This window comes from Triticum urartu, chromosome 7A (assembly GCF_056163025.1).
Source record: "Triticum urartu cultivar PI428250 chromosome 7A, HENAU_Tu73, whole genome shotgun sequence".
Taxonomy (NCBI): Eukaryota; Viridiplantae; Streptophyta; class Magnoliopsida; order Poales; family Poaceae; genus Triticum; species Triticum urartu.
This window is the reverse complement of record NC_141879.1, coordinates 584,359,475-584,385,055: the sequence shown is the minus strand read 5'-3', so window position 1 is coordinate 584,385,055 and position 25,581 is coordinate 584,359,475. Positions and strand designations below refer to the sequence as shown.

Sequence of the window (25,581 nt, the reverse complement as noted above, 5' to 3'; positions counted from 1 at the left end):
GCTACGATGACACAGAAGTGGCCATCATCGCCGACCACCCCGGTCTTCTTCCAGCTTCACACGTAAGTGATTTGAACACATCTTATTCAAAGGAGATCTCTCCTTCCTTCTTACCCACCGCACTGTCTTGTGTTCAAAAGGGGAAGGGTTCGGCGCGCCGTACTACTCCAACGGTACCTCCGAAGAGAGCGTCCCCCCACTACACCACGGTAGAGGTTAGGTGACACACTTTTGTTGGCAAAGGTCTATTAATCTCTACAGGAGATATGTCGCCGTAGCTTTGAAGCTTTGTAATCAGATCATTTGTCGGCCAATGTACATCATAATAGACACACTATGTGTCGGAAATCATGCAACGACAATGTATATGTCGGCAACCACTTAGTGACATAGCATCTGTCGGTAGATGTGCATGTCCCGATGGTTTTTATGTCAGCGTAGGTATGTGCTTAACGACATAATATATGTCGGCGTAGGTAGGGTGTATGGACACAGATTAAGTGTCGGCGTATGTGGACACGTGTCAAGCAAGGAAAGGCCAAACAATTGCCGCGTGAATTAGGCGCGAGAGCCCAAAAATTTCAGTGCGGCCGGCCCAGTTTTCACCCCCAAAGGAACCCATAGCCTCACATCCACTCGCGTTAACCCAATCCACTCTGCCCCTGCCCCCAACTTCCGCCGCGGCCGTTCTCGGGGTCTCTGTCCTCGGACCCGTCCCTGCCGCCACCGGCGGCCATAGCCCCGAGCTCCCCGCCCCCTCCATCGCCTACCTTCCTTGGTCCCTTCGCTGCCCAAGTCCCCACCGCCGGCGGTGAGCATAACCCAGATCCCCTAACCACATCGATGCATGCCTTCCCTAGTGACGCGACCACCGACAGCCCCGTCCACCGGGGCCTTCACCGACCACCGCTAGCCCTCTCGAAGGACCAAGACAGCGCCCTCCACTTCCTCCTCTCAGGGAAAGATCCTTCCTATTCTTCCTCTCTGGAAGGACCAAGACATCGCCCTCCTCTTCTTCCTCTCAGGGAAAGATTCCATATGTGGTATGTTGCATCGCAGGAAAAATTATCTTCTGCCATCTCATGTGCCTGCCTAGTTAGTTATATCTATTAGTTTGGTCTGACAAGCTCTTGTCTGTTATGTGATGCTTTATTTCTCTAAAAATGCTGTGGATCTGAAAATTTTCAGTTACTCTGTTATGGATCTGGTTTAACTCTAATGTTGATGCACTATTGTTGTCATTGCAGACTATTAATGCATTTAGTTCTCTGTGAAATTTTTCAGCTACTTTATTTGGTTAATTGTGTTGTGCGACTATTTTGTCAGGCATCCAGTAATACTTCGGTTGGTGCGTGAAGTTCAACAAAATATTATAAAAGTGAACCTTGATTTTAATTTGGAGACACAAGAAAGACACTGACATATAAAATGTCATTGAGACAATGGCATATATATGTCATTGGGAAAATGAATGGACATGTAGGAAATTGTTGGTCTGGTGTCCTGTTTTAACACTTGTTTGAAACATCTGAATATTACACCCTAAATCCTATGTAAACCTTGGGAACTTATTATCACTGGATCTTATTGATGCCATGTAAGCTTGATTGCTGATCTACAACATGGTTATGCTTTATGTCATGTCTTCACCTTTGTTTGGCCAATCTGAATAGAAGAACAAAAACACAACTCCCTAATCCTTTAGATTCAGTATGTGGCTCCATGCAAGTTTATCACTGGCATGTAATAATATGATGATAAGCTTCATTGTTTTATTTTTAGCTTGTGCTAGAGGCATGCCGCTGGCACCGTTGGGCCCTCATTTATGTTATACAAGCCATTTGAGGATATGACGTGGTAAGTCAGCAAATGGAATGGATGGATCCATCATTTTGCCATCCTGATGCTTGTCCAGGATTTCCTTTTTGTTAACCAGTTCAACTAGTCCATCATTTTAAACTAGGCCCGAGAAATGAAGGTTCAGTTTATCACAAACAATTTTAATATGTATCACCTTACTATCTTGGCAGATGAGCTATTTTTTAGTCAACGCGTGGCGAGTCCACTTGGAACTGAATAGGCACTGGTTCTTCTTCTTACTCTCCATGAGCCCCTTATACTACTGCTATGGTTTATGTGCCTACTTTTAACTCTCTCGTCTGAAATTGGGCTGCTCTGTTTCAGCTGATCTGATAGTGTGGGTGGGATATACAGAACAACCTTGAGATGTGTCTGCGACCAATCCACATTCGGCACAACTCCCACAACTTGAACACCAAGCTCTTTGCCATTTAAGTACGTATCTGCACCCCAAATGGCTTATTTCAAAGTGTAGAGCGTAGTTTGCAACTGAATGGCTCAGTTTATCCTGTGATTGCGTCATCTGTAATTTAAATTCACTACTACCAGCACTAGCCGTTGTAACTGTGGCTCACTGGTTGTATTAGGAAGTGCTCTGCTAATGTTTGTGCAACTCATGACCGGTATTTGAATCAATTCACTAGGCATTACGTAACAGCTGAACACCACTTTTATTTTATGGTAGATGGTTGAGAGAATAAACTGGATGGATGACCAATCCGAGAAGGGCATTGAACAAAGTGTAGGTATCATGGTCAGTTATCTCTAAGGTATGCCTTTAGCCTTTTAGTGTGTTTAGAAGTTACAAGATGACATGATTTGTTTCTCTGTATGTAGGATCTATCTGCATGCATACTATATTTATCGGCTCTATTCATACTGATGTCTTCCCAAAGCGACTATGTATTAGAACAGAAGCAATAGGGGCCTGAACCAATAGGGGTCTTCCCAAAGCCAACCAATCCAGTTTACGCATCCATTTGGCCAAGCTAGTTGGTTGCAACGTGAATGAAAATAGGCCAACGATTGCAGCGAGAGATGCCTTGCTGATTAGTAGTAAGCGTTTGTCCATGAGCGTCTCCCTTCTATTTTTTTCTTTCATTGGGACATGAGCGTCTCCCTTTTATAGGTATTTGACTGTTAGACAATTTATATACATGTCCATGCATGGGTCTGTTGAATTTTTTCCTAGAGTTCAAAGTGATCCCTTGGTATGCGTTTGTATTTCTATGAAATATGATCCTGCTGTTTTTTAGGAAAAATATTCTGGTGTCATAATTCTAGATGCTTTTGCTGGTATCCAGGTCTTTGTTGGCACGGCTGCACCTCTTTGGTTACCTGGCATGGCAATGCAACATAAGTCTACATGGTATTGTTGTACATAACATGATGATAGAACATAAATTGGTGACACTAAGCGCACATATTTTGGTACTTAGTCGTCCATGCATGATTTATTATAGTTAAAATTCTATTGTAGGTGTGAACCAACATGTGATTGGGTAGTTAGGGGTAGGGTGCGCGTGCGTGCGTTTATATGGATACGTGTATGTGCGTATGTATGAGCGTGTGTCTCTGCACTATGTTGAAAACAAATGTATTGTAGGCATGCTTTATTTTTAAAAAGAATGCGAAGAGAGATACTTCATTAGATAAAAAAAGTATCTCCTAATATCATTGTCGTCACTATAAGTTTGATTTGTATAAGTGCGAATCTACTTGGTAGAGCTATTCTTTTTGTGAAACCCATGTCCGAGTTAAACATGACGCACTAAGCAATACCGACTGTATTATGATAGAACGCTAATGTTCGGACTATCTATTTGGTAGAGCTAGTATTATTTTTTTTAAATCCACATGACACATCAAATAGGAGTCCAGGCTGTTTTTTTTTTCTTTCACATGCTAGGGCGCTTATCTTGTGCGTGGGGGGTTAGGTGCCGGACTCTTCTTTTGTTTTTCCGTACTGGACGCTTCCTCTTTTCCGTGGGAGGTTATGTAGCTCTTAATCATGAAAAATCTAGAGAGGTTGCGAGGGAGTTTGTCTTTTCTTCAGTGAATGCTTATGTAATAGACTATAAAATAAGCTACTGGGTTGTATGATCTCTGTTTCAGATGGTCAATACCTTCATTGTTGATAAAACTGCAAGCACATGAACATAGTTCTGTATAGTACCATGTGAGCCGTTGATATCATGAGGATTTATCGACTGACTGTGTTAATCCACAAATGAGCTTTGAACAACTTGAGCTGATTACACTTTCTTGACAAATTTTTGTCAAAAATTCCAGGTACTTAGCCAACTGGTGCACATGGACGTGATGACTTTGCAGCGTTTATGGACCAACCAACTTGTAATCATGGATCTTATGTGTTGTAGACCATTTGGTGATTTGGTTATTTTGGAGCTTGCATTTTGTGCATGTGGATACAGACTTGTGTGTTCTGGATCATCTAGTTGAAGTTTCTCATACCGGCAAATAGTGCTATCTTTTTGTGACTTGTGTGTTCTAGGTGATTATTAAGATGGTAAAAACTATGCTTTGTCAAGATTGATGTGTTTGTCAACTTGTGTTCAATGTATATGCACGTTTGTGAATATATTTCATTGTTGTACAATACGTGTTCATCTTGAACCTGCTTCTGGATGTGGGGATAATAATTGAATCTGTTTAGAGCTTGTATATATTGTTTGGCTGCACATCACTTTACTAGCAACTTATTAGTCGGCAAAAGCACTATCTGTCGGTGTAGGTAGGGCGTATGTTGATAGACTATCTGTTGGCATAGATGTGGTGTACGTGGCTAATAAAGTGTCGGCATAGGTAGGGTATATGTGGACACGCTATCTGTTGCCATAGATAGGGTGTATGTTGTCTGATAAACTGTCGGTGTATGTAGGGTGTATGTGGACATACCATCTGTCGGCGTATGTAGGGTGTATGTGTAACACCCTCGATGCGACTATAGCTCCCACGTGTCGAGGCACGACTTAGAGGCATAATCGCATTGAAGGCAATGTCGCAAGTTAGGCAATCTTCACAACATCCCATGTAATATAAATAATAAAAAGGGGAGATACATAGTTGGCTTACACTCGCCACGTCAATCAAAGTATATAAATAACATTACATCATCCAATCACTCATGGCCCGACTACGGCGCCAAAATAAAAGATCAACCCAACATGCGACACGGTCCCGATCACCCCAACTGGGCACCACTACTGATCATCAGGGAAAGACACGTAGTATCGTTGAGAGTCCTCGTCGAACTCCCACTTGAGCTCAAGCGCGTCACCTGGAACGGAGTCATCAGGCCCTTCAAATATGACCACGTTCTGCGATCTACAGCAAGTAGCCATCTAAATGCAACAAGATGAACATGCTACAGCACCCAAACATGGCATCAAAATACATGGCAGGGATCCATTCATGATGCTTAACAAAAGATGAACATTGAGCTACGGCCAATTCATCCATTAACAGGTTCAAACAAGCATGGCAAAAATGCATTTAGTAAACAGATTTCAGACTTAGTGAAATTAACACTTGTCTGGAATTTCAGATCGGGTAGCATACTTTGGAGCATGAAAACTATATGCTACAGGTACTAAACATGGCAAAGTAAAGAATGGCATGGAGCTACTCAAAGAGCTTAATAAAAGTCCCTTAGTGACCTTGAGTCAAAAGGGATCAGAAAATACATTTGCAAGCATGTGAACATGGCAAAAACATAACCAGATCACAGACTTAGTGAAAAACTGGAGCATGCAAAAACAGATATCAAGTAGGCATGTTTACGAGCTCGATGCACTCACTACAGAGCATGTCATGACAATCTAAGCATACACCCATCAAGAATACACATTATACAAGCTAGACACGGCAAGAGCAATAACATAGCATGCACGGATCAACTACAACATCCTCGGCAAAATCGCTAACAAGTAGACAATCTGCCCAGATTCACGAAATAGCAAAAGTAGAGCTCGATTGACTCAAGCTAGGGTACTCCATAATTACAAAAAAAGGCATGGATGGATAGAGCACTACAAAATTAACAAAACATCCTTACTGATCATCCTCAAAAGAGGCACGGATCACTAGGAAACAACATGAACATATGGCATATTGAAATAAACAGATCAAGGACTTAGTGGAATTGTTAAGTCCCTGAAATCAGCATTAACGAATGCACCACTTTGCAAGCTTGTGCTAGTCACCACACACATCACAAAAATACATGGGTTGCACCTCTGGATAGATGGCAAGGCACATAACAAAACATATGTAGAGCTCAGGGTTATATCATGCACACAATAATCATGGCAAAAATGACAAATATCTAATTGGAACAGCAGATCTGGCAATTATCTCAAATAGCACTCTTCCAACAGCATTTCGGGCATCCAGATGAACTCAAATGAAAATGATGCAATGAGATGAAATGATGTACTCTCTGAGATGAACATTTTGATATGCTATATGCCCAAAACGGAGCTACGGATGCAAAGATACAACATGATGAACAGGGCAATATGAACTAGGGTTTCGGGAGAAAGTCAACCCAAACGTCCAAATCCAGATCCGGTGCACGGGAACCGAGGTCGTCGGAACAGTACGCCGGAGGTCGCCGGAGATGGCCGGAGGAGTCGGGGCGGCCGGCTTAGGGTGCGGACATGGAGGAGGAAGCCGGAGGCGACGCGGTGGCGGCGTCCGCGGCGGAAGCGGCGCGGCGGGGCGGCCGGAACGAGGAGGCGGCGCCGGGCGGCGATGGCACCCACGGCGGCGCAGCGAGGCGGAGGTGGCCGACGGCAGCCGGGTCGGGGAAGAGGCGCGCGGGCGGGTGGCGCGCGGGAGCCGGGCCGGGAGGGCCTCCCGCGGGCTCGCCGGGACGGTGGCGCGGGGCGGCGGCGCCTGCCACGTGGCGCGACGGGAGAGGGCGAGGGGACGGCGGCGGACATGTCCGGCCGGGGACGGACGTGTCCGGCCGGCGCGAGGTGTTTTTTTTAGGGTTTCGAAGAGGGGATCCGAGATTTGGAATGGGGGAGGTATATATAGGCATAGAGGGAGCTAGGAGTGTCCGAATGAGGTGCGGTTTTCGGCCACGCGATCGTGATCGAACGCTCTAGATGATGGAGAGGGTTTTGGTGGGTTTTGGGCCAAAATGGAGGGGTGTTGTGCTGCAACACACACGAGGCCTTTTCGGTCCCTCGGTTAACCGTTGGAGCATCAAACGAAGTCCAAATGGTACGAAACTTGACAGGCGGTCTACCAGTAGTAAACCAAGGCCGCTTGGCAAGTCTCGGTCTAATCCGGAAATGTTTAATCCCCACACACGAAAGAAAGGTAGAAATGGCCACCGGAGGAGAACGAAGCGCCGGAATGCAAAACGGACAACGGAGAAAATGCTCGGATGCATGAGATGAACATGTATGCAAATGCAATGCACATGATGACATGATATGAGATGCATGACAACGACAACAACACACGAAGGCAAAAACCCGAACCCGAGAAAATAAAATAACTTAACGCCGGAAACGGCAAGAGTTGGAGTACATATTGGGTAAATCACATCCGGGGTGTTACAGTATGCCGACTGAAAATGTGTCGGGAAGTAAATAACTGTCGGCAATACCTTTGCCCACAGCAAGTCCTCCGACTCTTTCATCTTCTGTCAGCATTGGTGTTAGCTACAACTTAACTGTCGGTAAAGGTACCCTATGCCGACACATTGGTGTGTCACGGAAGCTCTACCGTGGTGTAGTGCCCACTCCGGGCGAGCCTTCCAAGAGGAAAGCAAACGCAGATACGGCCGTGCCCTCATCGAAGAGGTATGCATTCGCCAACTTGCACCTGAGCGGTCATGTCCAACCGTGACCTTCCTGTTATCCATGTGTCAGGAGAAAGACGCGCCGGACCGTATCCGGAGGTTCGGGCGGCCGTACTTCCCATGGCCAGGATTCAGATCCTGCCATGAAGACGGGGGCTGATGCGGAGGCAAAGCCGAACTGTCCTCCGGCCGAGGACTCGGATGATGTATCTGTCACCAACTCGGAAGTGGAGAGTGCGATGAATCATCGGCGCCGCCAGGCCATTTTACAAGAACCTGGCTTTTCAGAAGAGTCGTTTAACGCCTTCAACTCGGCCGATGCGTACATCTGAGCTGCTCGAGATGGGATTAACAGGGCCACAAAGCAACATTTAAAAGATGTGCAGGTAAATTTATTTTTTCTAACTATGAGAACCATATACCAGTAGTCCCCGAGACTTAAAGGAGTTGAAACAACTGATTTAAGGATCAATGTACGACTAGGTGCTTACGGAGAAGAACACCCAGCTAGCTCAGGAGCTGGAAAAGTGTCAGCGCCGGCTACTTGCTGCTAATGCCGAATTGGAGAAATACAAGGCATCTCCCGATAATGTTTCCTTCTATCGAAAATTCATAATGATACACCGATAGTGCGAATCTGGGTGCTAATCTTTGTGTTCGGCCGTTAGACCAAGTACAAGAGCAGCTGGATGTTGGAGATATGCCCTAGAGGCAATCATTTGATGATGACATTTCCATATGTATTCATGAGTCCTTTGTATTGTCCTTGAACATCATCAATGATATGTATCAATAAGTATGTGACTTGTTTGTGGAACTATGTATTGTATGATGATTGTTTTAATGGTCCCTAGTTGATAAGGTTATGCGGACACATATCCTTGACTAGTATATGACTCGGTTGATGACTATGTTTCACAAGTCATGTGCATGGAGATGCTAAACCGATAGTATGGGCTGGGGGTGGAGATCACCGAGCCGGACATACCCACTTTGAGACGTAGCGAGATATAGTCATCTGTTAGTCTCAAGTGCAATGTCTATGCCATTTCCTAGACCTGAGGTCCTCGCATGTTCTCGGGATGAGGATCAACTCACTTAGGGTCTATCAGACGCTACTCCGTAACTGGGTAGTTATAAAGGTAGCTTTCGGGTGAGTCGTGAGACATGCCATGAGACATGGTTGACCAAGATGGAATTTTCCCCTCCTATTTGGAGATATATTCTCTGGGCCCTCTCGAGTGATCAGATTCGGAAAGCATGGCCATGTGACTTGGGTTAAGTGTTAACCCAGTTCGGGAATCTGTATCATGGTTTCGAGAAGAGAGGTCGAGCTAACACAAGGGTGACAAGTACTCGCCTTGAGCTCGACAACAAATATCGTGAGGCAAAAGGAATGTTGCATATGACACATTGTTGAGGTTCGTCAAACGACTTTACGCCCAGATGGGAGTTGGCACGTTCTGCTAGGAGCCGCTACGAACTATCGACTCTGGTCGTGTCCATGTGTACGTGACCCTATAGGGTCGCACACTTAAGGGGCTGCAGCCCATTCGGATTGGATCTGAGTGGAAAATGGATCTAGATTCCTAGTGGGCTCAAGTGTTGAGCCCACCTTGGAGGTCTATATAAAGGGGAGTGGGCACACCACTTAGGGTTGAGGGAAGGGAACCCTGGTTAGCCACCGCCACTCCCCACGCCCATGCCGCGCGACTGGACGTTTGCACTTGAGGGAATGGAACCCTGGTTAGCCACCGATCTGGACTCCTAGCGGTGCTTGGACGAACCGTTCGAGGGAACCGCGAGGTGCCATTCACGGGAGATAACCGTACACGGGTCTTCTCTATTCGTGGGAGATCGGCAACACGAGGAGGAGACGGCTTGGGAGATCGGCTACACGCATCACCAACTCTACTTACGTTGCGGTGACTGCGCGTCTAGTGGTAAACCTGATCTTGTGATCTATTTCCACCAGCATGATCTTGGGTGCATGGTAGAAAATTTTATTTGGCGCTAGCGTAGCGTATACCGCGTGTTCTAACAGTGGTATCAGAGCCTCTGCTGTGTGGTAATAGATTCGATGATATGCATATGAGATATGTAGATCGGTTCAGGTGCGGGTCGATGAGAACGGTCGCACATGTCAGTGTTGAAGGTTGGTTTCGTGATCTTGTTTCCGTGATCGTGATGCAGAGGTCGTGACACGACTTACGCCTACCGGTCGCTTGTCCGCCATCGGGGTAGACGGTGGAACGTAAATATGGATGCAGCACGCGAAGATCAATGAGATTGATCGAATCGGAACATAGATCAACACCTTGGAAATGTGATTTCCGCGGTGCTGAAATCTGTTGGAGCAGTCTCGGCAAAATGGCTGTAACTTTTGCATACGAACTCCGATTTTGCTCCACGACCTGTCAAACGGCTGGAACAGGATTTCGGCGCTTCTGGCTAGGCCAAAATCCACTTGGAAGATAGAGTTTCAGGAGGTTTTATCTTCGGCGGTAGAACGTATGACTCATTTTTTGCAGGGAATGACTGTGATTTGGTATAGCCCATGTATGTTGCTTGTATATTATTGTTTCATGACCTACGTGTCATGAGTGCGGCAACCGACAGGAGCCATATGGTTGTCCCATTATTGTATTAATGACCTGCGTGTCAACAAGAGAAGCCATGTAATGTAATTTACTTTTAGTAGCTATTAGTTTTTAATAGCATAGTTTTATGTAACACTTGGCGGTTGACACCATGGCGTGGAGATGGAGATCACCACGAGGACAACCATGCATGGGTAGACCGCGCACGTGGAGATGGAGATCACCACGCGCTGTGAAAAGGGGCTATACCATATCACACATACATAAACTGCCTGTGAATGTTTATCCCTTTTATGCACCCTTCCTTTTGCATGGTAGATGTTTTAAGTAGGGTGATCCCTCAAAGAATGTCAAGTACAAATGCCTCCCCAATTGCTCACCTTCACATGTCAAGTATATTTAGTGGCAGGCCTATGAAATTAGGGTGCCACTAGATCTCCTTGAAGTGATGGGTTTGTGTCGGACACTTACATGCGGAGCATTTGTTGACTTGTCGTGGCTATCAAAACAGTTTTGGGCTACGAGGCATAGGAGTTGGCGAGGCCTGAGATATCCCCAACAACAAGAGTCGTATGGAGATACGATTAGCAAGAGTTGCTTACCGAGTGATCTTGTCCTCTAGTGGTGATGCAAAAGCTCACTAGTTGACATGTTGATCTTGGATCTTGAATCACTAAGTATCAACTGAGGGATGTTGATTTTAGTGGGAGTAATGATCTTATTAAAATGTTTAATATGATTACTCTTCATGAATACATGTCTTAGTGTTTTGCATATTTCTGTTGTAGATCAATGGCACCACCTCCTCAAGTTACCCCTTTTGCGTTGAAATCAATCCTGGAAAAAGATAAATTGAATGGAACAAACTTTACCACCTGGTATAGAAACCTGAGAATTGTTCTTAGGCATGAGAAAAAGGACAAGTTCTAGAGAATCCGCTTCCAGAGGAACCTGCCGATAATGCTAATGCCACAACCAGAAATGCCTACCAGAAACTTGTTGATGAATCAAACGAGATCAGCTGTCTCATGTTGGCTTCTATGGAGCCTGATCTGCAGCAGTAGTTCAAAAATATTGAGGCTTTTGATATGATCGAGAACCTTAAGAGCATGTTTCAAATGCAGGCTAGGACCGAAAGGTTGAACGTCTGGCGATCCTTGATGGATTGTAAGCTGAAAGAGGGTGATCCACTGAGCCCGCATGTGATCAAGATGATCGGGTACATGCAAGCTCTGGATAGGCTGGGCTTCTCACTTGGGGATGAGTTGTCCACAGATACAATTCTGGGTTCTCTTCCGGACAGCTATGGGCCGTTCATCTCGAACTACCATATGCATGGGATGGAAAAGAAGCTCACTGAATTGCATGGGATGCTCAAAGTAGTAGAGCAGGATATCAAGAAAGGTACACATTGTCAAGTGTTGATGGTGCAGAACTCGGCTAAGTTCAAGAAGAGATGGTCCAAGAAAAAGGCTAAGGCAAAGGGCAAAGGAAGGAGGCAACTCCAACTGCAGCCGCTGCGCCCAAGTCAGGGACGACTTCGGGGAGTATTTGCTTTCATTGCAAGGAACCCGGACACTGGAAAAGGAACTATAGCAAGTGGCTTGCCGAGAAGGGCAACAAGACTGGAAGTATGACTTCTTCTTCAGGTACACTTGTTGTATATGTTATAGACATTTATCTTGCTGATGTTTCTAGTAGCTCTTGGGTATATGATACCGGATTGGTTCTTCACATATGCAACTCGATGCAGGGGCTAAGAAGAACTAGGAATGTCACAAGAGGATAAGTTGACATTCACGTCGGGAATAAAGCAAGAGTTGCTACATTGGCCGTCGGCACTATGCAACTTAATTTACCTTCAGGATTTGTAATGGAACTTGATAATTGTTATTATGTTCCTGCTTTGAGTCGAAACATTATTTTTGCCTCATGTTTGATGAGACAAGGTTATGAATTCAGTATTAAGGACAATGGTTGTTCTATTTACTTGAATAATATGTTTCATGGCTTTGCACCCGTTGTAAATGGGTTATTTATCCTAGATCTTGAAGGTGAATCAGTCTATAACATAAATGTCAAGAGGCATAAGCCTAATGAGATAAATCCGACTTACATCTGGCATTGTCGACTAGGACACATTAGTCAAAAGCGCATGAAGAAGCTCCATGATGATGGAATTCTAACTTCGTTTGAGTTTGAATCATTCAAGACATGCGAGTCTTACCTACTCGGTAAGATGACTAAGACTCCTTTTGCAAAGAGTTGCGAGAGGGCGTCCGAGTTGTTGGAACTTATACATAGTGATGTATGTGGACCAATGAGCACGACAGCCAGAGGTGGTTTCCAATACTTCGTGACTTTCACCGATGACTTGAGTAGATATGGATATGTCTACTTGATGAGGCACAAGTCAGAAACTTTTGAAAAGTTCAAGGAGTTTCAGAACGAAGTGGAAAATCAACTCGGCAAGAAAATCAAACGTCTATGATCTGATCGTGGTGGTGAGGATATGAGCCAGGAGTTTGATGATCATCTGAAGAATCATGGAATAGTTCCACAACTGACTCCTCCGGGTATGCCACACAGAAATGGTGTGTCGGAACGGAGGAATCGGACCCTGTTGGACATGGTCTGATCGATGATGAGTCAGTCGGATTTACCCTTGTCATTTTGGGGATACGCTCTAGAAACTGCAGCTTTCACACTGAACAGGGTACCATCTAAGTCCGTAGATAAGACACCATATGATATGGACTGCGAAGAGTCACAGTTTGTCTTTTCTGAAAATTTGGGGATGTGAAGCATATGTCAAGCGACTCCAGTCGGATAAGCTCACACCCAAATCGGACAAGTGCATATTCGTCGTATATCCAAGGGAAACCTTGGGATATTACTTCTACAACTGTGAAGAGGGCAAAGTGTTTGTCGCTCGACATGGAGTTTTCCTTGAGAAAGAGTTTCTCAATCGGAAGGCTAGTGGGAGGACGGTCCGACTAGAAGAAATTCGAGAACCACACGGGGATGTTCCGGTAGGTGACATAGTCACACTGGAGTTAGTCAGGGAACCCGTAGTGGAGTCGACACCGGTTCCAGAGAGGTCGGAAAGGTTACGCAATTTGCATGACTGCAATGTGTTCTTCTTGGAGAACAACGAGCTGACTACGTATGAGGAAGCGATGGAGAGCCCTGATTCCGAGTTATGGCTTGAGGCCATGAGATCCGAATTAAAGTCCATGGATGACAATCAAGTTTGGAACTTGGTTGATCTGCCAGATGGCGTTCGAGCCATTGAGTGCAAGTGGATCTTTAAGAAGAAAACTGATATGGACGGAAATGTCACAGTCCATAAGGCTCGACTTGTTGCTAAAGTTTATCGACAAGTTCATGGAGTTGACTACGATGAGACTTACTCACCGGTAGTGATGCCTAAATCAATTCGGATCATTCTTGCTATAGAGGCATATTTCGACTATGAAATATGGCAGATGGATGTCAAAATGGCTTTCCTTAATGGAAATTTAACCGAGGATGTGTATATGACACAACCCGAGGGTTTTGTCGATCCAAAGAAGTCTACCATGGTATGCAAGCTTCAGAGATCCATTTATGGATTAAGGCAAGCATCTCGGAATTGGAACATTCGTTTTAATGAAGTTGTCAAAGAGTTTGGCTTCATCAAGCATGACTGTGATCATTGTGTATTCAAAAAGGTCAGTGGGAGCTCAGTTGCATTTCTGATCTTATATGTGGATGACATATTATTGATTGGAAATGATGTTCAAATGCTTGAATCTGTCAAGGACTCGTTGAAAAATAGTTTTTCTATGAAGGACTTGGGAGAAGCAAGTTACATTTTGGGAATCAAGATCTATAGAGATAGATCGAGAAGGCTTATTGGATTAAGCCAGAGTGCGTATATTGACAAGGTGTTGAAGCGGTTCAACATGCAAGATGCCAAGAAAGGTTTCTTGCCCATGTCACATGGCATTAGTCTTAGCAAGACTCAGAGTCCTACGACTCCTGATGAGCGAAGACGCATGGATGGGATTCCGTATGCTTCGGCTGTTGGGTCCATCCTGTATGCTATGGTATGTACTCGCCCCGATGTTAGTTTTGCTCTTAGCGTGGTGGGCAGATACCAGGCTCATCCAGGGGAGAGTCACTGGACAGCGGTTAAGAATATTCTTAAGTACTTGAGAAGGACTAAGGATATGTTCCTGGTTTATGGAGGTGAGGATGAGCTTGTTGTAAAGAGTTACACCGATGCTAGTTTCCAAATAGATAGGGATGATAGTCGATCGCAATATGGGTTTGTGTTCATTCTGAACGGAGGAGCAATGAGCTGGAGGAGCTCCAAGCAAGATACGGTAGCTGATTCTACAACAGAGGCCAAGTACATTGCGGCTTCTCAAGCTGCAAAAGAAGGTGTTTGGGTGAAGAATTTTATTTCTGATCTTGGTGTGGTTGAGGGCGTGTCTAATCCATTGGACCTCTATTGTGATAATAGTGGTGCCATTGCGCAAGTCAAGGAACAACGGAACCATCATAAAACCCAACACATACTCAGGCGTTTTAACCTTATTCGCAACATTGTCGAAAGAGGTGATGTAAACATATGCAAGGTACACACGGATGCAAATGTTGCTGATCCATTGACGAAGCCTCTCCCTTGTCCGAAGCATGAGGCGCACATGAGCTCCATGGGCATAAGATGCCTAAATGATTGACTCTAGTGTAAGTGGGAGACTGTTGGAGATATGCCCTAGAGGCAATCATGTGATGATGATATTTCCATATGTATTCATGAGTCCTTTGTATTATCCTTGAACATCATCAATGATATGTATCAATAAGGATGTGACTTGTTTGTGGAACTATGTATTGTATGATGATTGTTTTAATGGTCCCTAGTTGATAAGGTTATGCGGACACATATCCTTGACTAGTATATGACTCGGTTGATGACTATGTTTCACAAGTCATGTGCATGGAGATGCTAAACCGATAGTATGGGCTCGGGGATGGAGATCACCGAGCCGGACAGACCCACTTTGAGACGCAGCGAGATATAGTCATCTGTTAGTCTCAAGTGCAATTTCTATGCCATGTCCTAGACCCGAGGTCCTCGCATGTTCTCGGGATGTGGATCGACTCACTAGGGTCTATCAAACGCTACTCCGTAACTAGGTAGTTATAAAGGTAGCTTTCGGGTGAGTCGTGAGACATGCCGCGAGACATGGTTGACCAAGATGGAATTTGCCCCTCCTATTTGGAGAGATATTCTCTGGGCCCTCTCGAGTGATCCGATTTGGAAAGCATGGCCATGCGACTTGGGTTAAGTGTTAATCCAGTTCGGGAATCTGTATCATGGTTTCGAGAAGAGAGGTCGAGCTAACACAAGGGTGACAAGTACTCGCCTTGAGCTCGACAACAAATATCGTGAGGCAAAAGGAATGTTGCATATGCCACATTGTTGAGGTTCGTCAAATGACTTTACGCCCACATGGGAGTTGGCACATTCTGCTAGTAGCCGCTACCAACTATCAACTCTGGTCGTGTCCATGTGTACGTGAACCTATAGGGTCGCACACTTAAGGGGCTGCAGCCCATTCGGATTGGATCTGAGTGGAAAATGGATCTGGACTCCTAGTGGGCTCAAGTGTTGAGCCCACCTCGGAGGTCTATATAAAGGGGAGTGGGCACACCACTTAGGGTTGAGGGAATGGAACCCTGGCTAGCCACCGCCACTCCCCACGCCCATGCCGCGCGACTGGACCTAGTAGTCCGCCGCTCGACGCTGCTCCCCGTACGTGTGGATACCTTGGAGGCATCGCATCTGCGGTGATTGGACGAACCGTTCGAGGGAACCGCGAGGTGCCATTCGCGGGAGATCAACGTTCACGGGTCTTCGCTGTTCGCAGGAGATCGGCAACGCGAGGAGGAGATGGCCCGGGAGATCGGCTACACGCATCACCAACTCTACTTCCGATGCGGTGACTGCGTGTCTAGTGGTAAACCCGATCCCGTGATCTATTTCCACTAGCATGATCTTGGGTGCACGGTAGAAAATTTTATTTGGCGCTAGCGTAGCGTACCGCGTGCTCCAACACTGGACATCGCTCGAAGCGAAGAACATGGAGCCAAAAAGCTGCTAGCAGCGGGCGAGCGTGTATTGACAGAGGTCTTTGAAGAGGAAAAGAAACTCCAGGATTCGAACATCAACCTAGGCGAAGAATTGAAAGATGTCCGATCGCAGCTAGCCGACTCTGTGAAGGAGAACAAGAAGCTCCGAGGTGGCATATTCAGTATGTGGCCGCTTTTATCTTGCAATAGTTTGGATGTAGCGGTAGCTGATATAGTTGTAATTGCAGGTTTGTTGACGAACCGCGCCGAAGAGGAAGTGTCCGGATCATCAAATGATCTTTGCAGGAGTTGTCGCAGTTGCACGAGCAAGCTCGGCAGGCTATGCAGAGTGTAGCCAAGGCTTTAATTATGGCCATCCGACTCCCCTCCAGGAAGCATGGAGAAGCTGGTAGAGCTGTTCAAGGGAGCGCGGCGGCGTATCCGGCTGTGGAAGATATCTGCCTACTGAGAGGGTGCGCAAGAGGCCTGGGCCATGGTGAAGACGCGCTATACCAAGCTGGATCCTAATCACGTGGCCCGTGTCGGGCCGGTAGGGCCGAATGGGGAAGAAATTCCCGCTAGTATAGTATATGACCAAGTAGAGGTGGCCGCCAAATATTCTCAACAGGATTGTAAGTTAGACTGCCTGTTGGAAGGTTTAGAGGAAGAGCTTTTCGAGTCCAAGTGACTGTGTACTTTTCCTCAACTAGCTGAATTGTATATCATTTGTCATGGCAGACCTTTTCACTTCAACCTCTGGACTCTAAGGCGCGGAGTGTTTCCGAATACCGTCGCGGCCGAATAGGCCGGGGTATGCTTGGAAAACTAGGCGTAGGGGTCATAGTTGCTTGAACAGACAAGTTGTATCTGGCTAGCTATGTTATATTACATGGATACCGTAAGAAACATCTTCCAGAGTGAATAGTTCCGTTAAGGGTTCCTTTCCCTGGGTGTGCATGCATTTAATATACATGTCTAAATTGTGATGTGAGCACCACAGTTTGTATAACTTCTGGGGTGCACAATGGAGTGAGTTTTAGGAAACATCTTTAATTCACCGACCGAATATTCCCTTAAGAACGCTAGCTTTCGGCTTCAGCCAGTCTGAGGTACACATCCGGATGACCAGGCTGTAGCAATCACAGAGGTGCTCCCTATATGCCCTAGCCGAACTAACGGGAACATAGGGCATAAGCACAGGAGCCAGGCAACCCAGCTTGGCCAAAACTTAAGTCATATCGATGCATATAGTGGCAAAGAAAAGGTACATATGGAAAAACTCATATGTGAGGAGCTTGATGCTCAAGGAAGAACTTTTGTCTGAGAAGCCCCCAGGTAAAACTGGCGTACATGTTTAAAGATGTATGTGCCAATGGTGTGCGGTCTAGCCGTACGTAAAGCTTTAAAGCGAAAAAAGAAAGTAATCGAAAAAGAGAGAAAAAAATAATGGAAACTACAAGGGAGGAGATGACCAATGAGTTTAGCGCTAGGCGTAGAATCTCCGGAGTCTGGCCGCGTTCCAGGGGTTTGGCTCGAGGTGATTGTCTGATGCATCGCAAAGACGGTATGCTCCTTCGGTGAGAACTTCGTCAATTATGAAGGGACCCTCCCATTTGGGCTTGAGTTTGTCCTTTTTCTTCTCCGGGAGGCGTAGAACGAGTTCGCCGACGTTGTAAGTCTTGGTCCATACTTCTCTGCTTTGATATCTTCGAGCCTGCTGTTGGTAAACTGCTGAACGAGCTTTTGCGACATCACGTTCCTCCTCCAGGGCATCTAGGCTGTCCTTCCCATCGAGCTCGGCTTCTCTCTCTTCGTACATGCGCACTCTAGGTGAGTCGCGAATAATATCACAGGGAAATACGGCCTCTGCACCATACACCATGAAGAAAGGTGTGTACCCGGTAGTACGGTTGGGCGTGGTCCGCAGCCCCTAGAGTATGGAGTCGAGATCCTCAACCCAGTGTTTGTCTGATTCTTTCAAAGACCGCACTAGTCTGGGCTTGATGCCGCTCATAATAAGACCATTGGCGCGTTCTACTTGACCGTTGGTTTGTGGGTGGTAGACGGAGGCGTAATCAAGTTTGATACCCAGAGTAGTACACCAGGTTTTTACCTTGTCGGCTGTGAAATTGGAGCCGTTGTTAGTGATGACACTGTGTGGGACACCATAACGGTACACAACAACGGATATGAAGTCTATCACCGGGCCGGACTCAACCGTTTTGACCGGTTTAGCTTCTATCCACTTAGTGAATTTGTCCACTATAACCATCAGATATTTTTTCTTATGGCTTCCCCCTTTAAGGGGTCCGACCATGTCGAGTCCCCAGACCACGAAAGGCCAAGGATGGGAATTGTTTGTAGGGCAATGGGGGGCATATGGCTTTGATTGGCAAAGAGTTGGCATCCGACGCAATGTTGGACAAGGTCATGTGCATCCACTCGGGCCGTCGGCCAATAAAACCATGTACGGAAGGCCTTGCTAACAAGGGCCCGAGCTGCGGCGTGGTGATCGCCGAGTCCGGCATGAATTTCAGCCAAGAGTTGTCGCCCCTCTTCCTTGGATATACATCGTTGAAGGACTCCGGTGGCGCTTTTCTTGTAGAGATCTCCATCATGAACCTTGTAGTCCTTCGAGCGCCGGACAATTCAGCGGGCCTCATTCTGGTCCTCAGGAGGCTCCTTCCTATTAAGGTAGACCAGGAAGGGTTCGGTCCATGGGGCAATGACTGCCATGATGAGATGCGCCGATGGTGTTATGTCGATGTTTCCGGGATCTGGGGTTATGTTTGGGTCCGGACTAGTGTTGCCGTTTTCCCCCTGCCACACCACGGATGGCTTGAAGAGCCTTTCCAGGAAGATATTAGGTGGGACGGGGTCACGCTTAGCGCCAATACGAGCAAGAACATCCACTGCTTGGTTACTTTCTCGAGCCACATGATGGAACTCGAGCCCCTCGAACCGGGCCAACATTTTTATGACTGCATTACGATATGCTGCCATCTTCGGATCTTTAGCATCAAAATCTCCATTTATTTGAGATATTGCAAGGTTTGAGTCCCCACGCACTTCTAGGCGTTGTATGCCCATGGAGACAGCCATCCGGAGACCATGCAATAAGTCCTCGTATTCGGCTGTGTTATTGGAGTCTGTGTATAGTATTTGGAGAACATATTGGACGATGTCTCCGGTAGGGGACGTTAAAACGACACCCGCTCCTAACCCTGCCAGCATTTTGGAGCCGTCGAAGTGCATGACCCGATTGGAGTATGTGTCGTACTCTTTAGGGAGTTCGGCCTCCGTCCATTCGGCGATGAAGTCGGCCAGAACTTGGGATTTGATAGCTCGACGTGGTTTGTATGTAATTTTGAATGGCAAGAGCTCAATGGCCCATTTGGCAATCCGTCCCGTAGCATCGCGGTTGTTTATAATGTCGTTGAGTGGTACTTCGGAGGCCACCATGACCGAACACTCCTGGAAGTAGTGACGGAGCTTTCGGGATGCCGTGAAGACCGCGTATGCTATTTTCTGATAATGAGGGTACCGGGATTTGCATGGTGTAAGGATAGTAGACACATAGTATACTGGCTTCTGAAGCGGGAATTTATGTCCGTCCTGGTCTCGTTCAACGACGAATACGACACTCACCACCTGATGTGTTGCCGATATGTATAATAACATCGGTTCACCGAGGTTTGGTGCGGCCAGGATTGGATTGCTCGCAAGAAGGGTTTTTATTTCTTCAAGTCCGGCTGTTGCCACGTCCGTCCACTCGAAGTGGTCGGTTCGCCATAGAAGGCGATAGAGTGGCAGTGCCTTTTCTCCTAATCTAGAGATAAAGCGGCTTAGAGCTGCCACGCAACCTGTAAGTTTTCGAACTTGTTTAAGGTTTGTTGGCTTAGCCAATTGTGACAAAGCTCGGATTTTGGCTGGGTTTGCTTTGATTCCCCTATTGGAGACGATGAAGCCCAACAGTTTTCCAGCGGGGACGCCGAAGACACACTTTTCCGGGTTGAGCTTGATGTCATACGCCCTGAGGTTGTCGAAGGTAAGACGTAAGTCGTCTATTAGTGTTTCCACGTGCCTGGTTTTGATGACGATGTCATCAACGGAAGCTTCTACTATTTTGCCAATCTGTTTCTCCAGGCATGTTTTAATCATGCATTGATATGTGGCGCCGGCGTTCTTGAGCCCAAAGGGCATGGTATTGAAGCAGAATGGCCCGTATGGGGTAATGAATCCTGTTGCAGCTTGATCGGATTCCATCATTTTAATTTGATGGTATCCGGAGTATGCATCAAGGAAACACGGTGAGTCTTGTCCTGTGGTGTCTTCAATGATTTGATCAATGCGGGGGAAAGGATCCTTAGGGCAGGCTTTGTTGTGGTCTTTGAAATCGACGCACAGGCGCCAGGATTTGTCCTTCTTTGGTACAATCACCAGGTTTGCCAGCCAGTCCGGATGTTTAATTTCTCTAATGAATCCGGCCTCGATGACTTTGGCCAGCTCCTTCCCCATGGCTTGTCGCTTGGGTTCGGAAAAGCGCCGCAGTGTTTGCTTAACTGGTTTAAACCCCCTTAATATATTGAGGCTATGTTCGGCCAGCTTGCGTGGGATCCCTGGCATGTCCGAAGGGTGCCAGGAAAATATGTCCCAGTTTTCGTGCAGGAATTCTCGTAGTGCGGCATCAACTGTTGGATTCAGTTGAGCTACGATGGATGCTGTCTTCTTGGGGTCCGTTGGGTGGACCTGGCATTTGACTATTTCTTCTGCCGGTTTGAATGAGGTGGATTTGGGGCGTTTGTCGAGGATCACGTCGTCCCTGTCCACTATGGAGCGTAGTGCGGTTAATTCTTCGGCCGCGAGGCCTTCGGATAGCGCCTCCTGGGCTAAGGATGCGGTTTTGTTTTTAGTGCAGAGTGCTATGTCCGGATCACTGACGAGAGTGATTATACTGTTTGGTCCGGGCATTTTGAGCTTCATATATCCGTAGTGAGGTATAGCATGGAAGCGTGTACAAGCATCCCGCCCCAACAGGGCGTGATATCCACTGCTAAAAGGGGCCACTTGGAAGGTTATTTCTTCAGACCGATAGTTCTCCGGTGATCCGAATACCACGTCAAGTGTGATTTTGCCCGCGCACCACGCCTCCCGACTAGGAATAATTCCCCGGAAGGTTGTGTTACTTTGTTTGATGCGGCTCCTGTCTATTTCCATTTTATGGAGTGTGTCCTCATAAATGAGATTTAGTCCGCTGCCGCCGTCCATGAGGACCTTGGTGAGTCAAAACTCATCCATGATGGGGCCGAGGACTAACGCGGCCGGTGCTCGTGCTGTTCTGTACTTTGGTTCGTCACCAGCGTTGAATGTTATAGCCGTGTCGTTCCATGGGTTTATTACAGCAATTTGGCAGACTTCGTTGAGCTCGCGAAGTGCCCTTTTGCGCTTGTTATTTGAAGCGACTGTCTCAAAGACTGTCAATACTCTTGGGTCGTCTTCTTCTGGGGGTTGTTGTTCTGGGGCATCCTTGATAAGAATGTCCTCGCCGCTCTTGGCTTCCTTTTGTTGTATCCAACATGCTCTAAGGCTGTGAGTTGCCACGAGATCTGTTGTTGTATGTATTTTGCATGGGCCATCGAGCCACCCTTCCAGAACAGTGCCTTGCCGTATAGTGGCTTTGTGTTTTTTGACTGTTGGATTGGGCGTGCCACGAGGGTACGCCCTTTTCGCCTGTAGGGGAAGTTGGGTTGGGGCTGGTGGTTCCCAGCGAGCTGTCCGAGTTTCCCAGGCGCTTTCCATCACGCAGTATTTTTGTTCGATGGTTGCTAAGTCAGCAAATTTTAGTATGCGGTGGCGATTGATGGCGTTGAGGATTCTTTCGTCCGCACAGTTTTTGCAGAACGCTGATATTGCGTCCTCGTCACGACAATCCTTTACCTTGTCCTTGACAAGGAGGAATCTGCCCAAAAGTGGTGGGCCTTCTGCTGAGATTTTTGTTTTATGCTCATGAGAGCCTCTATATCCAGGTGGGTGGGTGGAATTAAATCCGAACCCCGACCTAACCGGTTGTCCGGAGTCCGACGACCTTCCGGACTAGACAGTCCGGGTTCCGGAATATGTTCTGATTGTTTGGAACCGCCGTCCGATGCTATGTTCGGAGGGCTGGTTGCGTCCTTTCGTGGATGAGTATCCGGCTCTTCATGAACGGCGACTCGAACATAGTCCATCTTCGATATAGAAGAAGAGTTGTCGTCCTGCTCCAGGACTGCCGTGATCTGGTGGGTGACCGGTGGGATTTCGTTTTCTCCCTGATCGGTTTTAGGCCCGATCTGATGGTAATCTGTGGCGATTCCCAAAGCAGCGATGCAATCTAGGAGCTCGTTTAAGGACGAAAACTCAACCGGATCCATCTGCTTGGAGTGATCGGAGTTGATGCGAAGGGGATTTTCGATGGCCCGAGAGGTCATCGTCAGTCCTGCGGCCGAACGGGCGATCATAGTAAAGTCACCCAGCCGGAGGGTTTGGCCCGAGGCCAAAACTACCCCTACGGTAATATAGTCTTTAATGACAAGGTGAGCCATCAAGCCTTTCATCGACGGCAAGTGGAACTCTCAATGAAAGCACCAATGTCGGTGTCAAAACCGGCGGATCTCGGGTAGGGGGTCCCGAACTATGCGTCTAGGATCGATGGTAACAGGAGACGGGGGACACGATGTTTACCCAGGTTCGGGCCCTCTCTATGGAGGTAAAACCCTATGTCCTGCTTGATTGATATTGATGAATATGGGTGTTACAAGAGTTGATCTACCATGAGATCGTAATGGCTAAACCCTAGAAGTCTAGCCTATGTGGGTATGATAATGAGTATATGTGGTGTCCTTTCTGGACTACCCCCTTCGGTTTATATAGACACCGAGGGGATCTAGGGTTTACATGGAGTCGGTTACATAAGATGGAATCTGTGGTCCCCAAGCTTGCCTTCCACGCCAAGTAGAGTCCAATCCGGACACGGTGCATTCTTCGGCTTCATGTCTTCACAGCCCATTAGTCCGGCCCATGGATAACAGGCCAGACGCCCGAGGACCCCTTAGTCCAGGACTCCCTCAGTAGCCCCCGAACCAGTCTTCAATAGCGAGGTGCTCGGCACGCATATTGTCTTCGACATTGCAAGGCGGGTTCTCCGTTCGATGATCTCTAGGTATGTATTCGGCCATTGATCCAATGTCGCCTCCTTGGCTTCTGCGCGTTGAATAATCTTTGTCATCCACGTGTCAAGTGAATGTGGAAAGTCAGGGTATTTTTGCGAATAACACCCCCTTCATGCGAGGAAGAGCGCCTATTTAAAGAGATTGGACCCCAGATCCATTCAGCGCTACATAGAAGAAATCCCCAGAGACTGCTTAGGAGAAACCATCCCGGCATGGCTAGTGCTCCCAGCTCCTTCGCTCGTCCCGTCCTAGAGAAAGGCGAGTGGGAGAGGTGTTCTGTGTCTCACAGCCGTTTGACGAAGTTGCAAACGCAGCGATTCCTTCCCCATGCAGATCTAGTCCCTGTTCGATCGGGGCTAGCTTCCTTCAATGAGGGGACTCAGGCAGAGGACTTCCCCAAGCCGTCCGAGGGGGGAGCGAGTGTGTTTTGTCCCCTACCTGCTCAGAGCAATCCATCCGTTCCTCCGAGAGCTTCTGGAATATTACAGCCTCCAGCTGCACAACTTCACTCCGGCCTCTATTCTACACATTGCGGGTTACGTCGCTTTATGCGAACTTTTCCTGGGCTTCGAGGCTCACTTCGAGTTGTGGAGGAAGTTGTTTTGTCTCGTCCCGTGCAATCACGAAGGGTCAATATTTGAAGTGGGCGGAGCCGAAGTATGGCGCATCGCCAATACCGGATATCCATCTGGCACGCCAAGGAAAGCACATGATGGATGGCCCTCCGAATGGTTTTATATAGAAGACGTTGCGCTTCCTGACCCGATTCAAAAGGGTCTTCCTGAATTTGCTCATGCCCCGCTGAAGAAACGCCACAGTTGGCATCCCCGGAGTCTTGAAGAGACAGACGGCGCGGAGGTTTGTCAGCTGATGAGCAGGATAAGAGAGCTCACTCAGTCCGGACTAACAGTAATCGAGGTTATGGCGATTTCCATAGCGCGAGGGGTTCAGCCGCTCCAATACAGAGGGCTTCTCATGTGGCACTATAATGGGGAGGACGACGCTTCTCGATGCGGCCAGAAAGGTCCGGATACCCCTGCCGCTTTGGCTAAGATATTAGCTGAACTGTTCAAAGGGGAGGAAAAGGAATTTCTCCACATCAAATTTAGAGACGGGTACTCTATGTATAACCCTCCTAGCTGGGTAAGGCCCGACCCCTCCGTTTTTACTTCTTCCATCTCCGAATTGCCTTTGATAAACTTCTAGCTTGTTTGCTTATGACAGCAGTGGCGAAAGGTCACCGAGGGATTTTATAGTCCCGCCCCACAGCCAGAGGACCACAGCTAGATCCCGGGTTCGAAGAGGACCCTGATATATTTGTGGTGCTTGCGGAGGGGGTGTTTTACCAGGCGAGCTACGATGACACAGAAGTGGCCATCATCGCCGACTACCCCGGTCTTCTTCCAGCTCCACACGTAAGTGATCTGAACACATCTTATTCAAAGGAGATCTCTCCTTCCTTCTTACCCACCGCACTGTCTTGTGTTCAAAAGGGGAAGGGTTCGGCGCGCCGTACTACTCCGACGGTACCTCCGAAGAGAGCGTCCCCCCACTACACCACGGTAGAGGTTAGGTGACACACTTTTGTTGGCAAAGGTCTATTAATCTCTACAGGAGATATGTCGCCGTAGCTTTGAAGCTTTGTAATCAGATCATTTGTCGGCCAATGTACATCATAATAGACACACTATGTGTCGGAAATCATGCAACGACAATGTATATGTCGGCAACCACTTAGTGACATAGCATCTGTCGGTAGATGTGCACGTTCTGATGGTTTTTATGTCAGCGTAGGTATGTGCTTAACGACATAATATATGTCGGCGTAGGTAGGGTGTATGAATACAGATTAAGTGTCGGCGTATGTGGACACATGTCAAGCAAGGAAAGGCCAAACAATTGCCGCGTGAATTAGGCGCGAGAGCCCAAAAATTTCAGTGCGGCCGGC

At 47.2% G+C, this 25,581-nt stretch overlaps 1 long non-coding RNA gene and 1 pseudogene across 4 annotated transcripts; both read left to right on the top strand.

Moving 5' to 3' along the window:
* The first annotated feature begins 602 nt into the window (after window positions 1-602).
* Window positions 603-4,359, top strand: LOC147960535 (uncharacterized). 4 transcript variants are annotated; one of them, XR_015610742.1, is made up of 7 exons: window positions 605-1,043; window positions 1,783-1,857; window positions 2,031-2,080; window positions 2,185-2,295; window positions 2,546-2,630; window positions 3,165-3,229; window positions 4,153-4,359. It is a non-coding gene; the product is annotated as an uncharacterized LOC147960535 (long non-coding RNA). The 4 variants fall into 4 exon arrangements; XR_015610741.1 differs by having other exon boundaries at window positions 603-1,043; window positions 2,031-2,295; XR_015610740.1 differs by lacking the exon at window positions 3,165-3,229 and having other exon boundaries at window positions 615-1,043.
* Window positions 4,360-6,542: 2,183 nt separating this feature from the next.
* LOC147960534 (uncharacterized) lies at window positions 6,543-12,088 on the top strand (annotated as a pseudogene).
* Window positions 12,089-25,581: the final 13,493 nt, after the last annotated feature.